This window comes from Apodemus sylvaticus, chromosome 1 (assembly GCF_947179515.1).
Source record: "Apodemus sylvaticus chromosome 1, mApoSyl1.1, whole genome shotgun sequence".
NCBI lineage: Eukaryota > Metazoa > Chordata > Mammalia > Rodentia > Muridae > Apodemus > Apodemus sylvaticus.
This window is the reverse complement of record NC_067472.1, coordinates 5,422,562-5,444,120: the sequence shown is the minus strand read 5'-3', so window position 1 is coordinate 5,444,120 and position 21,559 is coordinate 5,422,562. Positions and strand designations below refer to the sequence as shown.

At 46.6% G+C, this 21,559-nt stretch overlaps 1 protein-coding gene across 38 annotated transcripts in view; it reads left to right on the top strand.

Moving 5' to 3' along the window:
• Tcf7l2 (transcription factor 7 like 2) overlaps nucleotides 1-21,559 on the top strand; it is a 196,218-nt gene that overhangs the window by 79,240 nt on the left and 95,419 nt on the right. The gene's annotated exons all lie outside the window — the stretch shown is intronic.

Below are 21,559 nucleotides of genomic sequence, written 5' to 3'. Positions count from 1 at the left end.
CGTGCATTAAAGGAGCGGTAATTGAAAGAATGGGTTCTTGAGGGACTCAGCTGAGCCTGTCCACAGTATACATGTATGGAAACATTCTGCCGCCAACCATACATTTGTACATTTATCAGGAGTCCACAACAACTAAAAGGATTACACTGGGCTTTGAAGCCTTCGTGGAAGATGGTGTGTGGAGCTGGAGAGCATCTGGGGGAGCAGAAGACTAGGTGGAAGGGGACAAAAATGTGTGTTGGTCCTGCAGGAAAAAATTGGTGTTAAAAGAGCCAGAGAGGCCCCTGGATAGGGTAGAGACCCTGGCACTGTGACACCTAGTCTGTAAGGGACTAAGGAGGGTTTGGCAGTTGTTTTACACTGCAGGCCCTGGAAACAGTGGGCATGGGCAGATTTGGATGGAACCAGAGGAAACCGCCACCAGATTAGAGGGAAAGGGGCCTTTGCTGGATGAGGCAGGTTTAGGACAGAATCTCTCTCTCTCTCTCTCTCTCTCTCTCTCTCTCTCTCTCTCTCTCTCTCTCTCTCTCTCTCTCTCTCTCTCTCTCTCTCTCCTGAGAGGTCATGCTTGTACAGATTCAGTCACTGGTTGCTGGTTGCTGTGAATGCGTTCTGATTGTTTCCTGTGAAGGAAAAAGCCTCCTAGACCCTGAGAAAAAGGACACCAGCGGCAAACAATGACAACCCTAGAGGACCGTGCTGGTGTTGCCTTGTCCATTTAAGATGTTCCATCACCCTTCTGAGAAAGACCCTTCTGCAGCCGTGGGGGCTGTCAGGGTGTGGAGCAAGGGCCACTGGGCCCAGGTAACCCATCTTCTAAACCACTGAGTAGACAGCTGAGTAGGTTGGTTCCAAGAACACTGAGTGCCTGTTTTTTCCCATACTGTCAGGGGGTGTACCAGTGAGAGCTCCTTACCAGGCTGTGTGAGGGTGTGGCTCTAGGATCCCTGCCATCTTCCAGATTGAGATGTGGCTTCTGGTTATAGATGTTGTAGCTATTACCAGGCACTCTTTAGCACCTTGTAAGAAGGGCATATGTATATTTATTTCAGTGGAGAGCAGTGAATTTTGGGTCACAAGGGAGAATCTATATTGATTTTTTTTTAAAGGAGTTTCCCACCCCTTTCTGTGGACTGTCTTCCTTCCCTCTGCTGTGTGTGTGTGTGTGTGTGTGCTTTCTTGCTATTTATTTATTTATTTATTTATTTATTTATTTATTTATTTATTTAATCTCGTTACCCATAACTCAGACAACCTGTCTAGAATACTCAGGCTGTGTTTCCTGGAAACAGCTGAGTCAGAACCTTCCCATTTCACAGACAAGGCTCCAGTGAGCACGTCTGTTTTGTCTCTAAAGCAAGCGTGTCAATACTACGCACAGGCTTATTTAGGGAAGTTAGCACAGAGAAGTAGGCACCCAGGCTTCCTTCTGGAGGGAAAAGGAGCCACTGGTGGAATCACAGCACTCTAAAGAAAAGTGTGTGGTGAAGTCTCCAAGGTGCGTGGCAGGCCAGGACTGTGATGGAGCCCAAGATCAAGTGGTCAAGTCATCCTTTGGTCCTTACAGAATTTCTGATGCTCTCAAGGCTTGGGCTCTGGTCTTGTGGCTGCTCACAACAGTGATAGAAACCCAGGTCACAAAGGATTGTTTAAGCTCCAGAGTATTCCCTTCTTTCAGAGTAGAACCAAAGTTTGAGGTCGTTGGAATCCATACTGTTCCTCATATCGCCCTTATGAGAGTTCCATCTTTATTGTGTGCTGAAACCCCTCTCTCTGAAGCACTGGCTCCTTGTATCTTTTCCATGTTCAGTTCTGGCTTATACACATTGAAGATGCTGCTATTCCGACCCCAACACCATCTCTTTTCTTTACAATTTCCCCATTTATAGCTTATTTATATCATCCATGACTGACAGGTCTTAGACTATTTAAGGATGAGAATTGCTCATATTTTAATTGAACCTTTCTGCCTCTAAAGGAATGGAAGACATTTATTTTTATTTCATGTGCATCGGTGTTCTGCTTGCATGTATGTTTGTGTGAACTTGTCGGATCCCTTGCAGCTAGAGTTACAGTTGTGAGCTGCAATGTGGGTGCAGGACACTGAGCCCAGGTCCTCTGGAAGGGCAGCCAGTGCCTTAACTGCTAAGCCAATGGTCTAACCCCATGAAATCAATTTTTAAACGAATATAGCATTTATAAATAAATTCATAAACTTGTCTATTGTAGACAGTTTGAAAACCACCCACAGTCTCACATTCCAGAGATACTTATTTCCTTTTAGGCTTTTTCTTCCATGTTAGTATTTCTATTTCTTTTTAACCTTCTGTTGCTCCTGGCCATGTTCAATGGCTCCAGTTTTGTATTTATTTAAAACAAAAATTACTAAAGTCAGTAAGTACTTATTCATGTCATTATATTTTTTTAAGGCTGTCATTATATTTTTTTAAGGCTGTTAATGACCTGTAGGAGTCCTTAATGTGATTTTTGCCCTGATTTGTTGTTAACCTTTATATATCTCTGCCCTGCCCCCCCCCCCCCCCCCGGCCCTTTTCTTTTGGGATAGATATGAAGGAAGAATTTAGAAGAGGAATAGAGGTTTTAAAAATCGCTCCTTTGATACAGAGCCATACATTATCCTCCTGAAAGTTCTCAGTTCTGTGTGTGTCACCTGCAGCTAAGGAGATGTCAGTGTCAGATTGCTGTCATTAGAATGATTCTCTTGAGGAACTTAGGGAAAGAAAAGGTTTAGGTTTCCCTGGAAAGCTGAGTCCTTAACTCCCCTCTCTCCAGAACTCAGCAGACAAGGTTGATGTTGCCAAGGGTTCACCTTCCAGGCCTTCACCGGCAGCTGCTGCTGCCAGTTTGCCAGATCTCAGTTCTTCATCTTAGATAATTCACACACAACATCTGCTTTTGCTACCCCGGCATGCTCAGTTTTTCCAGGGCTATTTCAGAGGCCTTGAGTGTACTCATAATCTCTGTTAATTACAGTCTCTGATGTAATTACTTCTTTCATCTTTTCCCCCCTTTTGAGACAGAATGTTACTATGTAGCCCAGGTTGGCCTCAAATTATCAATCCTCCTGTCTCCACCTCTGGAGAGAGCGCTAGGATTACAGGTGTATCCTTTGACAAACCACTTTAGCTACAATATTGCTTTTAGAGTTATTTTAGTGGGCAAAGGATGTTTATTTGATGAGGTCCAGGAGCTGGGTCAGTCCTGTGATCCCCAGATTAGGTTGTTGGACAGACACACCCACTTTTCAGAGAGGCCATTGGCTCCTGTGGGAAAGATATGCCCACCGCAAATGGGGGAGGACTGGCAGCCTCACTTGGCTCTCTGCCATCTCTCAGAGCTGGGTCCTGGTGTGCTCTGGGGAAGAGTCTCTGGCAGATCCCTGCTAGCTAGTGTTTCCTGACATTTGTTTCACAGACTTTAATAAGGTTACTGGGAAAAAAAAAAGATTCTCTCTTAAAATAGGTTCAGTAAGCTCTGGGTTCTGCAAGGCAAGTAAGTCTTTCACTGGGTCTTGGATCTGTGGGGGGCTTCAGACCCCTTCCAGAGGAGGGGTTGCCTCTCTGCGGAGGTCTACTTAGCAGAAAGGGACAAGATGGGGACCTTCTTTGTGACGCTGCCTTGGTTTCAGCACCTGCTCTGTTTACTGAACACAGGAGCCTGTTTTAAATTAACACGGGTCTTAGAGCTCAGCTCATGGTTTGGGCTGTTTATCTTTCCAGTAAATAAAACAAAAGTGTCCCTTTGGCCCCCATTCCTCCCTGCTCGCCATTCCCTGCCTTGCCGATTAACTCTGAGTTTAAGGCCTGCCTAGTTCTCCCACCAGACTGTAAGTTCCTTGAAGCCAAGGAGCCCTGTCCTTCATTTCTTCCCCTCCCCCTGCCTGGCTCTGTTGATTAGGCAGAAAACCAGTTTCTGGAGCTAATTTGGTTTGGACCCAGTGTGACTGCATCATGACCAGAGTGTTCCCAGAGCCCTGGTTTGCACACTGAGCGTATGCTCTCTCCCTACCTGACATGGTAGTGTGCCTTAGGAGAAACACAATGGGGGGGGGTTATGATATGTGGCAGGGTTTGCCGGTAACTCGACAAGCCATCCCCACACACTCCAGCTCACAGCCAAGTGTGTCTAATTGCTGTGGCAGCACTTCCAGGGACCATGGTTCCAGGAAAGCTCCAGAAAGCTAGGCTGTGGGGCGTCGGCCTCCTAGTTAAGACTCCCAGGATAGAGGCCCCTGACCTTGGCAAAGAGCTCAGATGGGGACTCTAGAAATTGGTCATCGATGGGTTGTTGATGTATGTTGCTAAGGCTGTAGTAAGTGTTCATGGGGTTATTTTGTGATTGATTTGCTAATGGTTTGCACATCTGTAACAGAACAATGCGTGGGAGTCAGTTCTCTCTACCATGTGATTTTGGGGGTTTGAACTCAGATCATTAGGCTTGGTGGCACGATCCTTTACCTACCGACCCATCTCTCTAGCCCTGCATTTTTTATTTATCAAACACACTCAAATGTGGTGTGTGTATGCATGTGTGTGTATGCATGTGTGTGTGTGTGTGTGTGTGTGTGCCCATGCACATGTGTGAGGATGCCAGGGGAGGATAATACCGTGTGTCATGCTTTATCAGTTTATGCCTTATTCAGTGACAGGGCCTCTCACTAACCCTGGAGCTGAGCTGGGAGCCCCAGCCATCCTCCTGTCTCTCTATTCACCAATGCCCTCAAGTGATAGATGCACACGTGACCACACCCAACTTTTTATGTGGAAGGTTTTGTTGAGTTAGAAGAGCTGCCTGGGAATCTCCAGGCAAGAATGACCAATAATTCTCAGGTTCGAGTCCTGCCTGCCACATTCGCCCTCCCTGGATGCCGTAGGAAAATTACCATGAATTAAGAATCAAGCTAAAGCTCAGCAGTCTTTATCAATAGCTGGTGGCCCAAACAGGCTTCATTCCTGATTCTTCTCTTTCTCTCATATTCCCTGTTCCATGCTCTTAGCCCATCCTGTGTGCTGATAACCCATCCTTTCTCTTGTGTGTGTGTGTGTGTGTGTGTGTGTGTATTTCTGACTCCAGCCCCTTGCTATCACTACCACAGTCTACCCTCACTTTTCTCTCACTTCATGTCGATCTGTGCCTTTTAGCCCCCACATTTGTAACTTCCTGTCCTGATAATCTTGATCCCTATAGTTCCTACCCTTAGGATGGCCATCGACAGACATGCGCCTTATATACAGCCTATCATATAATTCTGAAAATCTAGGCTGAAATCTCATTGTATGAAAAAGACCCAGGTCGGCTACAGGCAGACACTTGACTCTGCCACCTGACTGAAAGTTGGTTATGATATTCAAGGACTCGGAACTGACAATGCCCAGGCCAGTTAAGTCCAGATACCCAATCATGTTTTTGTTGCCTGGGCACAAGTGGGCATATGACAGTATAGGCAATGTCTTTGTCGCGATGTCTTGACTGTGATGTCCAAAGTCTGGCTTCTCGGTGGGAGCCAGGTACCACTGATGGTGTGCCTCTGAGCCCCGCCCTACCCTGAAGCTTCCTGTCCATCCAGCTACAGGCTCCTTGCAATCTCAAGCTGCTGCTAAATGGCCCCAGACAGTGACGAAATCTGTTTTTCAGCCCAGACCCACATAGCGGGTGGATCTGGGCACTGATTAGATACATCACTGGGGTGGTGCAATCCGAAAGAGATGGTGAGCGAGATGGGTCTGAGAGCAGTAGGGGTAAAGGCCTTTAGTCCTCCCCACTCCAAGGAAGCAAGAAGGAGGAGACCAAAGCCCACAGTGTAGCCCCAGGGCTGCTTCGGCCACACCGTCCAGAGACTAGGCGGATCCTTACCTACATCTGTCTTCAGGTCTCCTCTGACTTCATTCCCTTTCTGTGGCTTTTGATGTTAGGCCCTGCTCAGGGTTATGAGAGATTGTAAGTGAAGTGTTGTTCCCTAGCCTGTTGCTACTCAAAGGAGAAGCTGGCCTTGTTGGGAGTGGGGGGCAGAAAATAAAATTCATGTATAAACAAACATACCTCATAATGGACTGAGAACATAACTGGGTTTCCTGGGAAACCTTGTTGGAACTCAGGAACAAAAATAGTGTTTTGTTTTGAGGCAGGGTTTCATGGAGCTCACGTTAGCCTCCGACTCATTGTGCAGCCTCGAGAGGCCTTGGACACCTAATCCCCCCACTTTCAAGCCCCAAGTGCTAAGACTGCAGGTGTACCCCACCATATCTCATATGTGCTGGGGACTGAACCCAGGCCTCACTTTTGGTTAACTGAGCCACATCCTTAGCCTCCTAAAACAGTTTCTTTGGGACGTGGTAGTAGCCCTCTTCCATTAAATGTCATAGCACTGTGGAGAATTACAAGGCATCGTCAGAGGCACTGGGAGAAGCCACTTCCGTTTCCACAGGGCTTCCCACCCCACTTAGGCACAGTGCTCGGTTGGCAGGTGTAGCCTTGGCGAACAGCTGTGTGCTGCTGTGCTATCCTTCCAGCCGGGACCTTATGGTGGACTTGGTGCCGAGCATGCCGCCTACGCCGCCTACGGTGCTTTTCTTTTTGATAACACCACTCCTGCTGCTTCACTGCTGCAGACGACCTGGCCCTGTCCTTCCTATCTGACAATGTGAGATTGGGCAGGAACAGACATACAACCGAGGTTTGTCCATTTTTATGCATTGTAATGCAGAGAGTTTAAATCCATGGCTCTTTGCACCACTTTCCTGTTTCCACATAGGTGTATCGTGGCTTTGTTAGCGCACACAGGCCTCTGACCCTGGGATGGAAGGCTGTCCTCTGAGACCATTAAAATGTGTGCACGGAGGATACCAGGATGACACCAGTTTAATTCTGTGTAGCTAGCTAGCTCCAGTTCTGGATTATCTAGAGGAGCCCACATCTTAACTAGTTCGAAGTGGTTTTCTGTTGCTTTATGGCCAAAGTAGTTCTCCAAGCCCTTAGGTTTATGCTATGTTAAGAAAAATTTTTTTTAAAAATTTTGGTTTTATTTCTCTCAAAATTTTTGGGGCATGAACCAAGTCTGCTGCCATTGCACATAGAACCCCCCCCCCCCCCCCGGGTATAGACAATATCTGTCCTCCCCAAGGACAGCTGGTTTGAGCTAGTCTGAGAACTCCTATAAGGAGAGGACAAATTGTGCTGCCCTCTCTGCTTCCCCAGTAGCAATCTGTGATGGTAGGCTCGCGTGGATGCAGGAGTTTTTGTGATTCGTTCCTGTGGTCGTGGGGAATTTTAAAAATGAATGTTAGGTATTTTCATGAAATTCCTGATTTTATATTTTTGGTTTCTCAGACTTTTCTGCCCTGGCTCCCATTCACATACTATTCATTGCTGGAAACCCTTTTCTTTTGTTTCTTGGCAACATTTACTTGTGTATTTTAGAAACATTGTTTTCTTATCACAGATTGTTGGTGGCAAACGAGAATCCTGTTGTTTCTCAGTATTGTGACCGCTCTTCTCTCTGATGGATGTTCTCTCCGTTTTCTATTAGAACAACATACTGTACAGAAAAGTGCTATAGTCACAAAAGACCCACAGTGTTGTTTCCAGGCCCTGGAACTGGGGGTAAGCGGACTGATTTCAGTTTGTATCTGCAGACTGCAATCCATCACTGAGGGACGCGAGGGCTAGAACTCAGAGCAGGATCGTGAAGCCAAGCCTGCTTGCTGCTCCACACAGCATGGCCTCTGACCCAGGACCTCACTCTACAGTACAGCAGGAGCCGGGCAGGGTGCTGTTGCTGCCTGCCTGGGAAGGCCGTCTATACTCAGCTAGCTTTCTTAAGGCGTTCAGGCCACCTGCCCAGGTCCCTGCTGCCCGCACCAGGCTTGACTCTCCCTGCAGTTATCAAGATGATCCCCAACTCGGCCACTGGGTAATCTGATCTAAGGAGTTTCTCAGTTGGTCTCCTCCTAGATGACCCTAGGGCATGTCAAAGTGACAGTTAAAGATAACCAGGGCAGTGGGACAGGGGACAGTTTTTTCATCAGAACCAGAAATGAAGATGAGCCGGAGAAGTGGATGACGGCGGCATTAGGAGCTGGGCTGGCTCTGCCTGCCGTCAGGAGCCATGGGTACAGGTCTCATTGTGTCCCACCTTTCAGTTAACTATGGCGAGACGAAACGAAACAAAATGAAACAAAAACGGAACAGTGGTGTTTCTGAAGCGACCATAACTTTTAATGCTGCCTGGACATTTAATTTGGAAGAGCAGGTTTCTTCTTCTTCTATAACACAAGTGTTTCATCTGTCCACTTTGCTACTTTATGTACATGTGATAACTCCCAGTCTGCTTTATTTATCACACTGTAAGGTCATCACATGCCAGACCAAGCACAGGTCTTAAGCCAGAAACCATATTCAGAAGTTTGAGTGCATGATTTAAAATCTGGCCTGTGAGCTAGTGCGCCTTTGGACATCTGTGTGGAAGGAGTGAGTGGCGCAGGACATTTGTAAGGGAGAGGCAGGGCAGTCATTGGCCCCTGGGAATAGGCTTGGGCTGTGAGGGTGGCTCATACTATCTATGTAGGAGGCCAGCAGGGTTGGACCTGGCTGAGTGTTCTGGAGTCTGGATGCTTGTGTGAAATTTCCTACACAGGTTTTCAGCAGGCAAACTCAGGATCCTGCTGGGCCCAGGCCCCTATAGCCAGAATTCAGAACAGAAGCCAAACTGAAAGGTTTGGAGAACTTTTGGTCACACTTCACTCCAGGGCCACAATTACTACACAAGACTGCACAGTTGCAGGCCAGAGCCATCTCCTCTCTCAGCCCCTTTCCTCCTCCTGTTCTTTCTTTTGACATTAAGACTTTATCCTAGAATTTATGTGTTGATAGCACTCCTAGTAGCAAGCTCTCATCCCATGAGTATATGTATGTATATTTGTGTGCATATGTGTGTGCATGTGCGTGCGTGTGCGTGTGTGTGTGTGTGTGTGTGTGTGTGTGTAGAAATCAAAGGTTGACTTCTGGGGTTCTTCCTTAGGTCTCTCTTTTTCCTTTCCTTCCTTCCTTCCTTCCTTCCTTCCTTCCTTCCTTCCTTCCTTCCTTCCTTCCTTCCTTCCTTCCCTCCTTCCCTCCCTCCCTCCCTCCCTCCCTCCCTCCCTCCCTCCCTCCCTTCCTTCCTTCCTTCCTTCCTTCCTTGGCGGATACTCACTTTTACCTGGCACTTGATCACTGAGTTAGCCTGCCTGGCCAGTGAGGATCTTTCTGTTTCCGCCTCCCAGAACTGGGATTGTAAGCATGGTCGTGCATGACATTCTTCAGTGGGTCCTTCAGATGCCCCCCAGGCCCCGCTGCTTATGCAGCAAGCCCCTTACCTACTGAGCCATCTCTCCAACGCACGCCCACATTTTGATAGTTGACCTGATACTTGAAGAGGTGGCAAGACACACAGGTACTCTCTTAGTCATGCTGGTGTCACTGAACCGTTGGCCACATCGGACACCTTTCTCAGTAATCACTGGCTTAGCCCTCTACCACCCTTAGGGGTTAGCTGCTGCCACTCGGATTTTAGAGATGAGGAAACTGCACAGATGAAATCTGAACTCAGAGAGTTAGAACACAGAGCTGTGGCTTCACTGTTCTTGGAAGCACACGTAGGCAAAGGAGGGGTGGATCTCTGGACACCTTACTGCCCTGTGTCTCTCTGTCTGCTCTAGGACTCTCCTGTTGGAGGTGGGTTATTCCATTATATAATAGTGGAATTATTGCGTTGAGGAATTGAGGCTCTGTGAGTTCTTAGGACAAAAAGGCGTGAGCTCATGGCACAGGGACCAAGCAAGAGACGGAGTCATATTACTATGAGCCTTTCATCCGTCCTCAGTTATAGCCCTGTTCACCACGTGGGCAATGCCCGAAGACTTGCAGACAAGTTACGCATGGATGTGAATCTGTAGACAGTAGTTTTCGTTGTGTGTTTTTCTCAGATCATAAACCTGTAGCGCATGTGCTCCCTGATAGATCTGTATAGATCTTTGGAATCTTTGAGTCCTGCCTAGAGTGTGCTTGTCTGCTCTCCCATTCAAGTAGTGCAGAGAAACTCAAGATGGGAGGGTGTGTTATGTGTGCTTGTTTCCTCTGTTCTCCAGGACAGGTGAGTTGGGTCGTGCTTTTTAAAATGAAAACAGACAAAGACATCCAGAAAAAGTCCAGAGATAATGTAGCAAATATATTATTAACTGACAATGAATGTAATAATTGTTAATCATCTCCTCATGTTGAACATGGCTGTTTTAAAAATAATAAAACCAAAGGCTGCAGAGGTAGTTCAGTGGTTAAGACTGGACTCCCAGAGGACCCAAGTTCAAGTCCCAGCATTCTTGTCACATGGTTCATAATCACACAATCATCTGCAACTCTAGCTACAGAAGACCCATCACATCTGACCTCAGCGCGTGCGCGCCCCCCTACACATAATTAAAACCCACCCTCACATGCACACACCTACATGCACACACATCCAACATATAATTAAAACTGGCATTTACACACACACACACTTACACATAATTAAAACCTACATGTACACACATACACAACTATACATAATTAACATCCACACTTACATACACACACCTACATGCACACACATCCAATACATAATTAAAACCAGCATTCTCTCTCTCTTTCTCTCTCTCTCTCTCTCTCTCTCTCTCTCTCTCTCTCTCTCACACACACACACACACACACACACACCCACACCCACACACACACACACACACATAATTGAAGCCTGCACTCACAAGCACATATGCATATGTATATACACTATTTACACATTCTTAGAAATAATGAACAAAACCAGACTGATTTCTGCTATTCTCCCAAGTGCACAGTCTTTCCTCCCTATGGGATCACTGTGTCAGGCTTCAGTGTCTGTGTAGTTCAGTGTGGGTGCCTATACAGTTGTCCATATGTGTGCACTTGAACCTGTGGTGTGTCATAATTAATGTTAATGGTTCCATATTTCATGCTTTTACACTGATTTTTTTTTAAATAAACTGCTCTATTTGAATCCCCCCTCCCTTTAAATTCAGTTTACTCACTCCACCATGATTACGTATTCTACTGTAGGACTATAGGCCTGGTTTTCTTTGTCTGTATTGATGGCTCTTCCCTTTGCTTCCAGTTTCCTTGTTTATTGGCTCTTAAAGAACTGTGTGTTTAGGCGTCTATAAGTATGCTTACCACATGAGTGCTGGTATCCGGGGTGCCCTTGGAGGCCAGAAGAGGGCATCAGATCCCCTGGAACGGGAGTTATAGATTGTGTGAGCTGCCTCGTGGGTGCTGGGAATGGAACCTTAGTCCTGTAAGATGGTTAAGTACTCTCGACTTCTAAGCTGCCTCTCCAGTTCTTGCTTACAGCCTCTTAAGATTCTGAATTGTGCTGTGGTAAGAGCCCTTGGGCAGGCGTGCATAGACTGACTGTCAGCAGGGTTTTCTTCAGGGCTTTGACAAACATAGAGGAACAGAGCAGCTTTTTCTGGGTTTTGGTTTAAATCCATATTGCTAGACTCTGGGGTAAGATAATGAATACTTTTGCTTCCAAAGCAGAAACTACCCTCCCACCAGTGGGTGTCTTCTTTACGCAGTGCCACCGTATCTGGTCTGAGCTGCTCTGGTTCCTGAGTTTGACAACCGTATTGTATATTTATTGCTGCACCCAGTGTACTCATTTCTTAATTTGAAAGAATCCAGTAATGTTCCCATGTTCATTTATAGACACTCTATTTAAGTTGGAGACAAGATTGTAAGAAATGGAAATACTTTTCTGTACTCCGTGTTGTTAATAAACTTCGTACAGATGGATTTTTAATTAAGTAATAGATTTCAGTGCATTGATTTGAATACACTAGTTTCTTCTTCTGTGCTTTCTTTCAGTATCTAAGTAGCTCCAGATTCCGCAAAGGCTTCAAGAACTTTGTGTGCAGTGCCTGTGTGTGTGCCAGCACAAGTGTGTATATGCACATGAGCCTGGGTGTGTCTGTGTGTCTGTGAGCATGCATGTGGAGGAATTAGGAGGCTCCCAGGGACTGTACCTCTCCCTCCCCTCTCTCTCCCCTTCCCCACTCCCTCCCCCTCCCCACTCCCTCCCCCTCCTTAGTCCCCCTCCCCCTCCCTCTTGTTAATGGTGTGGCTCCTTAGCCTCAGGAACTCAGGCTTTGATTGCCCATCTGCTACTTTAGCCACAACCTTAGTAGTCACTTTTCTTAGGCATCTAAGCCAAGGAGTTGGTTTTAAATTATGACTCAGGACTATTTTAAAGAATATTATTGAGTCAGAGGTACAGAAACCACAGACTGCAGAAGTCTGCCTGGGAATTTGGAAGTGTGGAGACCCTAAGTCATATTGTTGTGTATTGATGAGAAATAAATCCCAGCAAGTGTTTTGTGCTTGTTTGGTCAGTCTTTCCACCAGTTCCTCTTGAGGTAAGAAATCCACAGTCTAAAGAAGCTTTAGACTAAAGAATGTTTTTATTTTGGAGCCATGACCTTACTATGTAACCCTGACTCACAGGGGTGTAGACCAGGCTGGCCTTGAACTTACAGCAGTCTGCCTGCCTCTGCCGCCCGAGTGCTGGGATTAAAAGCCCATGGCACTTCAAGTGGCCTGAGTCATTAAGTTAAAAGTGTCTATATAATTATTATGTATTTAGTGTGTGGACACATGCACACAGGAGTCAGATAACAGCCTACGGGATCTGTTCTTTTCTTCCGCCATGTGGATTCTAGACTGAACTCAGTCACCCTTCCCCTACTGAGCCAGATCACTGGCCTTAGGGGTTTGTTGTTTATTTCTGTTTCCAGACAGGGTTTCTCTGTGTAGCCCTGGCTGTTTTGGAACTCACTCTGTAGATCAGGCTGGCCTTGAACTCACAGAGATCTGCCTGACTCTGCCTCCCGAGTCTTGGGATTAAAGATGTGATCCAGCACTGCCAACTCAATGTTATTTTTAATTTGAATCTAATTGGAAAGAAAGAAGAGTGAGGTCTGAGGACAGGAAAGAGGAGGGAGAAGGGCCGGAGCCTTTAGGATTCATCAGCAGAAACTAAGAACCTAGAGCCGGCAGGGCTATCAAGAGGAAGAACTACATACTTCATAACTAAAACATAAAATAAAACCCAAGTAATTACATCCTGTAGGTCTTGCTTTGGACCTCCCTGAGTTATCGGTGTGTGTGTGTGTATGTGTGTGTGTGTGTGTGTGTGTGTGTGTGTGTGTGTGTGTAGGGGGGGAGTCAAGAAGTCTGGGAAGCTGTTTTTGCCTAAGGAATTACATTCCAGGGGACTCGGAGGATTTAGGTAACCACAAAAGCCATTTATTTCAAGCACACCAAGATTTCTTCACTTTGATCCTAATCCATAGCATAATTAATAAATGGAAAGTGCCGGAGTATGGGTCTTTTACAACGTGTACTTTTTAAATGACTTTTGGTCTGACATGATTCATTTGCCACTTGGAAAAAAAAGCACTTGGGGTGGGCAGGCAGGGAGGGGACGCCTGGAGAGCCAGCTCCTGCTACTTCCTGGGGTCTGGGTTCTGTTGTCTCCCTACCCCTGCCTGTAGGAAAAGATCGGAGAACCTGGTGACCAGGGACGAACTGGCTTCTGCTTTAAGTGCGCCTGAAGCCTTCAGACCACTCCTAACAGTCTTTCTACTTGCCCCTGGCCCCTTCCATCATTGAAGGAGATGGCTACCAGTAGGCTGGTCATTGGATGGGCCGGCGCTGGCTGTGGGAAGAGAGATGCCAGGTAAACTGTTCCCTCTGTTCACATTCCTCTTCCCCAGCAGTATTGGGGACATGCTCTCTGACAGGTGGGTTTAATCAGCAGAATCCTGCCGCTTTCATCCTGTTGAAGCAGGGATGAGATGAGGGGGTACAAACACCCGAATTAGCAACTGAAGAAATACCACAATCCAAACAGATATAGTGATAAATAATGACACAGAGAAAATAATATTTTCACAGCCTAGAACCTGTAGCAGACTACTCGTAAGTTTCCCTACTGTGAACTTGAGCTGTGAAATGTTATCCCTATCTTACAGGGAACGAAGCTGGCACCCAGGGGAGAGAAGGTGGCCTTTTCCTGGATAGAGGCTGAGGCTCTGGCAGTCTTAGTGTGGTAGGAGGTGAGGCCTTGTTTCCGGTGCTGACTCTCAGCTGGAATTGGGTGAGGCAACTCCAGAGAGGGCTTGGTGCTCCCAAGAAGAAAAGCTGGCCAATGGGGCAGCAGGGCAGGCTGGGTCTGGGGCTACTGAGGAGCAAACCCACAAGTCAGCTCTAAACTTTGGAGGGTCCAGAGCCCAGATGCTCCCCTGAATATGAGCACCAGAGATGGTGCTAATTGTCCCACCAAGAAGTTCCTGCCTGGTTTGCCTTCTACTGGGTAGCTGAGGGTGTCAGAAGCTGGAGAAGGTGGAGGATGTGACTGTTGCATCTTCCCTCCTGCTCTGGGTAGCTTTGAAATTGAGTAATAAGAAACTATGGCAGCTAACAAGCCCTCCTCCTCCTAGAGCAGGAGGGGTGGCTTGTTACATTCAAATAGGCCATAAAAGCTCACCACCTGGTGACAGGAGCTGGAGGCGGGGAGGCAAAAGGATCTGGAGAGGCTTGGTACCGAAGGGATGAAGGGGGTGTGCACCCCCCATCCCATACAGAGCACACAGTGGGGCTACAGCCAGAGACTGGGCTGGGAGTTGAGGGGAAGAGAGAGGTACACACGGCTGGTTGGAAAACGTGGCTTTCTACAGTTTGGGTAGAGTCATCCCGGCAATGTGGACTTGCTTTCTCTGGTGCTCTGGGGCAGTAGTAGCCCCTGTCCCATCTGCAGGCTTCCTGGCCAGTTTGTGACAAAAAGTGTCTATGTCTCCAATTCAAATAATGAGGGGATCCAGGGACTTAGGCTTCCCGTTGTCAGAAATCTCATTTCCTGTGTGGACTCTATGTTTTGTGTGTGTGTGTGTGTGTGTGTGTGTGTGTACACCTGTCTGTCTGTGTCCACTATATGAATGCACACCTCCTGTATAGGTACCTCTGCATGAGCCTATATGTATACACCCATGTGTTGTGTGCCCACTGTATGGCACAACTATGTATGTATCTGTGTGTGTGTGTGTGTGTGTGTGTGTGTATGTATATATATGTATATATATGTATATATGTATATATGTATATGTATATGTGTATATATATATATATATATGTGTGTGTGTGTCTGTGCACCTGTGTATGTACCTGTGCATGTATTTGTGTGTGCCCACTGTGAGGCATAAATGTATATACACTCATGTACCTGTGTATGTATATATACACCTGTGTGTGTATACCCACTGTGTGTCACAATTGTGCATGTATCTGTGTACCTGTGTGTATGTGTGTGTGCTCACTGTGAGGCACAAATGTGTATATACTCATGTACCTGTGTATGTATGCATATACCTGTGTGTGTGTGCACCTATGTGTACACCTGTGTGTATATGTGTGTGTACCCACTATGTGGCACAACTGTGTATATATCTGTCTGTGTACCTATGTATGTATATATACACCTGTGTGTGTGCACCTGTGTTCACTTGTGTGTGTATGTGTGTGCACCTGTGTGTGTGTGTGTAGCCTGTTGTGTGTGCCCCAGAGTGTATGCACACTCCTATGCATCTTCCTATGCCTTGGGCCAATAGAAAAGAGCATCTGTGTGCAGAATGGCACCCTTTTGATGCCTAAGCTGCTGCAGGAGTGAAAGCTGTTGATGTCTGTTCCTCAGGCAGGAAGCAGGCTCACTGTTAGTTAGGCTTTCACAGAGCGGGCCCCAAGTTCGCAAAACCCACCCTCGCCAGTTTTTTAAAAATGGTGTGGGGGACGTCTGTGGGCTGTGGCTTCAGTAGTACATCAGACAGAGGCCTGGACTGGGACGAAATAATGGTTTTTGAGGCTAAAGTTTGGGTATTTTGAAGGCTCTGTGGATTTTGAAATGTTTTCTGTTTCCCAGAGTTTGAGTGTGAGTTCATCGTTGGTCCCCACTCACCTATATACAATTTAGAGGAGTTTTTTTGAGAATCGTTAAAAACACCCTGGCTTTCAAGGCAGGGCCACTTGTCTGGACCTCTCCTCCCACCCACTCAACCACCCCCACCCTTTTTGACCAAACCATGCAAACATTGGTATTCAAAAATATTTTGTTACTTTTCTTGGCAAAAGATTCCAAGAAGGAATTGCAACACAGTCTCGGAGTTAGGAGGCAACTTTCTGGGGTAAAAGGCGGGGTGCAGGGGAGGGGAAGTTTGGGGTTTGAATCAAAAACAGACCCCGAAGCTTTCAAACAAGCGAAGCAGAGCCCTTTCAGCTCTGGAGGCATCCGTCGTGTGGGTCAGGCTTTAACGTGCCCAGTGGAAACGGACAGTCTGAGAACTGGGGCATAAACAGAAATGTCGTCCCTGGGAGCCCTGTTCACTGGACAATGTCTCAGTTGTTCCTTTGCTTTCCAAGGCAGCGGGGGAGTGGAATATTAACTGTTTACTGCCCGAGGCTGGCTGGGGAATGGCTTGGAAAGAGGAAAAAGGAAAGACAGAGAACTGCATTAAAAAAGAAAAGAGAAGAAACAATTAAAGATGCCAGTAAATGACACATCAGTTGCAGATTGTTTTAATACCATGTGCTGACCACCTCTGTCCCGGGCACTCTTTGAGGGGTCCCCTGTGGGGGTCGCCTGTATGAGCCCAAGCAACGGCTCTCGGCATTGTTTCCTAAGTTTCCTAAATCTGCATGTTAGCTTTGTCCAACACCAGCTTTCAGAGATGGCTGCCTGTAGGTACCTGCTCTGGTGGATATGAGGGTGGGGTCTAGGGAAGGAAACACGATTTCTGATAACGATTTAAATTTTAGCTGTCAGCTGGTAAGTCTTGTTAGTGTTTGCCATCCCTAAAAACAACGTCAGCAGACTTAATAACACTCCCCCACCCCCAAACCAAGGGGTTGAAATTAAAAAAAAAAAACCCACAAAACTAAAGATTCAGGCTCCCTTATAAAAATACACTTAGTACTTAATAAAGGGAGAAAAGTAACTTTGTCTTAGAGGAGGTTGGAGGTACAAAGGGAGGTCAGCTTCTATTCACACTTGAACTTAGTTGATTAGAGGAACAAACAGCCCAGCCTGCTGTATCAGCCTTTATCTGGGCAAAGTTCAAAACTCAACTGGTAATTATGTCCTAGAAGCTCTCAAAGGGCTGTTGTTTCCAAAGCAAAGACCAGCCCTACTTCTTCAGGACTGAATGCACTTGGGTTGTTTGTTAGATAAACTCATTTTAATAAATAGGGGTCGGGGAGAGGTTGGCCATCTTGGGAGAGTTGGGCTCTGCCTGATAAAGGGCTGTCTTCTCTTGAGGGAACTTGAGGCTTTCTCTCTGTTTAACTTTTCCACAAGAATTTTGCAGGCGGCTAAAGTAGTGAGCTTTGGCATCTGCTTCCTGTCAGACGGGAAGTCACTTCCTTAGCCAAAATTACAAGCTATGGCAGAACTCCCCGGCCACACCGAAGAGACTGTATTTTTCCCAGAAGACTGTGCTTCTAGTCGAGGAAGTGTTAATTGGTACACTGTGTGATCACGGAGCCCAAAATATACAGGAAGAGCTATGCCGGGAAGGAAGAGTCTGTCCCACAGTCAAGTCAGAGTGGCGACTGCTCCAGCCCCTGTGAGAGCGCGGGCTGTGGTCTGCCACTGCATGAGGTGAGGCAGTAGTTACCCTTGCAAAGTTAGAGTGTCAAGAAGACCACACCATTTATTTAAGAGTCTGAAGTCTTAAGGTTGGCACCTCCATGGAAACCTCACAGGGTCAAGATCTGGGACTGCTTTATTAATCTTATGGATATTATTATTATTATTATTATCATTAAGTTATGATTCATGAACTCAGTTCCTCATCCTGCCTTTGCGTGCACAATATTTCTGATTATGGCTTCTTTCAGAAGGTGGGCCAGTGACTTTTGGCAGATAATTTCCTAAGGCTGGATGTAATTGAAGTGTGTGTGTGTGTGTGTGTGTGTAGGAAGGCCAGAGACCAACATTTAAGTGTCTTCTTCAATAGCTACCTACCTTCTGTATTGACACATCTCAGTGAACCTGGAGCTTGACTGGTCTAGACTGGCCAGTCAATAAACCCCAGGGAGCCTCATCTCCTGCTTCTCCAGCAGTAGGATAACAGCCAGACCCAGCCTTTTTGCATGGGTTCTGGGGGATCGGACTCACCGTCAAGCTGGGGTAGCAAGTGCATTATGAATTGCGCCATCTTTGAAGCCCTGGAGGATTATCACTTACCGTCCATTCACAGGCCATTCTCTCACTTCGCTGGCATGGACATGATCTGAAGGGTCCTCTGTGTGGAGGCCTGGGCATCCTCCCCCTGAAATGCACAGTGGACAGACCATATTTTACTTCTTGTATGTCCCCACCACATTCTGCCAATAAAGTGGACTAGTGTCTACCACGACTTGTCCAACTCCGGTCTGGTTTCCCTCTGCTGTCTAGGTTCTAATGACTGTATTTGTAAGTGTGTTCCTGGTATTACTTAGAAAGGCCAGTCGTAAATATTTCACACACTCTTCATTGGTCAAGACTTCGGAGAAGAAGGAGAATCTTGTCACCCAGGAAATTTGCTCTTCCATTGAGATGAAAGGGCGGTGAATTAAGTGCCTGCTTTTTCTCTTTTTCCTTCTGACGGTTATTGATCTACCCCTGGAACTGTGCAGTTATGTTCTGATCTTTTTCTTGACAAAGGGAATTCCCAGTTTGTTAGCTGGCACGCACGCACAGTAGCTGCTTAGTAGTTACAACTTGGCGGTGCGCAACCTCTTGAGAGTCATGATGTTTCTGTCCCTTCTTGAGAGGTAGAGATATTTCTCAGAGAATCACTTTGGTGACTGAGAAGTGGAGAGAGCTTCAGAAGGAAAGAGGCAGTCACTGTTGTAGTGCTACATCGGTCTCTTGTTGCTGATAAAAGGTGACATCCTTTACTTACTAAACTTTTGCTGAGAGAGGAGGAGGGCACAGAGAGTACAAGTTTAATTTCAGCGTGGCTGAAAGGGTTTGGAAAATCAGTTCTAAGAAACTGATGTTGCTGAGATATGCAGTACCATTGGTTCCCTGTTCCAAGGCGGAAGCCCAGAGGACACTGTGAGGATGTCCCCTGACTGTCTACCCTCGCTTTCCCATACTGACTTGAAACGGGTCACTTTCCTAGAAATGGACTTCCTGAGACCCTGGCTAAGTCTTACCTGTCCTCATATATTTATAAAACATGTCCACATTAGAACAAGAAAAGACACCACATCATCTTCCTCTAAGATCTTTGGCTTATATTGACTCCTGAAGAAGGTTGACATGTTCCTGCATCCAGTCCCCTTGTATATCACCTCAGACGTGTGGGTCTCTGCTGGACGTAGCGCTTTTTGTTATTACTTGCCCCATCCTAGGCCCTATGTTGGGGGAGGTATGGTGGAGAACAGATAATAGTTTTTAAAAGTTTAGCCTTAACCAGGCCAGACCATTTGTTTGGTTGACATCTAGGTGATATTTGACCCCATTAAGAGTCCAGTAGGTATTTGTATAAGCTGGGGAAGGAATTGAACCAAGACCTGGTGGGTCTTTGTGCTTTGTTATAACCGGCCTTCTCCCTGTCCACCCCCCCCCCCCCCCCGTCTGCGACCTGTGGGACTTTAGGGGTCTTTAATAAGTAAGGGAGGGTTTCCTTTTGAGCGCTGTAATGCCAGTGGCTGAATAATAAACTGGGTGTGATATTTTTGTCGGAACTATCAGCAGCCACCCAGATAAGCAGTGTTTGCCATTGACCGGTTGCTGGCTCTGTACAAAGTTTCTCGTACATGACCGAAAACAAAGCACTGGAGCAGACCTGAACTTCAATTCTTCTACGAGCATTAGCGCAGAGCTTGCAGACAGCACAGCCTCGGTTGTCATCTGTCCTTTCCTACCTGGACCCTGTCATGGCTCTATAGTTATGCTAGAGCATTCCATGTGTCTCTGTGTCTCAACTCTAATGATAGCTTACTACTTACATTTACTAATTCTTCTCATCCCTCCTCCTCCTCCTCCTCCTCCCCCTCCTCCTCCTCCTCCTCCTCCTTCCCCTCCTCCTCCTCCTCCTCCTCCTCCTCCTCCTCCTCCTCCTCCTCCTCCTCCTCCTCCTCTATATTTTATCTTATGCCAGGAATTGAACCAAGAACCTTGTCCTTGTCAGCCAAGCATTCTGCCACTGAGGCACACTTTCAGCCCCAATGACAAATTTGTAGTGTAGTCTCCATTGCTTAGTAGATGGCAGTGACCTTGGGATGAGGGGATGAGGGAGAGAAGTAGGAGGAGCGAGGAGGAGCACGGACTCTGCAGGGACTTTATGACTTTGGGTATGCTATCTAAAGCAGTTGACTCTGTCACCTCCCACTCTCTCTGTCCTTCTTTCTGGCTTGCTTCTCTAGAGCTTCTCACTAGCTCGTTCTGAGCCTCTCCTAAGGCACCCGAAGAAGGAAAAAAATAAGGGAAGAGAAAAGCACCAAGATATGGTCAGTGACAAAGTCTTTATTTAGGAAATGGGAAATATGACAAGAGGTTGGTAAATGTTGAATTGAAAGGTAAACATGAGCAAGAAGAGAGTTAGAGAGAAAAGATGGGGACGGGGGAAGGGGAGAGGGAGAGATGGAGAGACGGAGAGATGGAGAAACAGAAGGGGGAAGAGAGAGAGAGAGAGAGAGAGAGAGAGGGAGAGGGAGAGAGAGAGAGAGAGAGAGAGAGAGAGAGAGAGAGAGAGAGAGAGAGAGAGAGAGAGAGAGGGAGAGAGAGAGAGACTTGTTGAGTGGGATGGGCACTGTGTCTCCCAGGCAGGTTGGCAGAGGTTCCTATAAGGTTTTGAGATGACTGGTTGATAAACCTAGACTGCTCTTGAGAGGAAGGGGAGGTGTTTATTGCTACCCGGGAAGATCATTATGTGCCTGAGGGCTGTCTGGGACTGTCAGGTTTCACTTTGCAGAAGGACCATGCTTTCAGAAGGTAACAGGTTTCCAATCAGACTTTAACATTTTTTTGCTTGAGATTTCATTCTATCTATCTATCTATCTATCTATCTATCTATCTATCTATCTATCTTTCTGTCTGTCTGTATCCATCCATCCATCCATCCATCCATCCATCCATCCATCCATCCATCCATCTAATTTTTGTTCTTTGGCTTTGGTTGGCTTCAAGAAGCCTCACACTTGTCAGAGACTCCTTGATGTAGATGGGAGGGGGACCAGGACAGGGCAGGCTCCCACTTGAATTGTGGCTGTACACACATTTTTCAGCCAGTCCTACCCTTTGCAGGAGGCTAGTGAACATTTAACTGTGAATAGTGGGCTCACATCTGCTTCTATTTTTCCCCTTTCTGCAGGCCAGACTAAAAAACTTAATAAATTGTATGAAACCTAAGTAAGCATGGATTTTAGAGAACATTAAATAAATTACATAAGT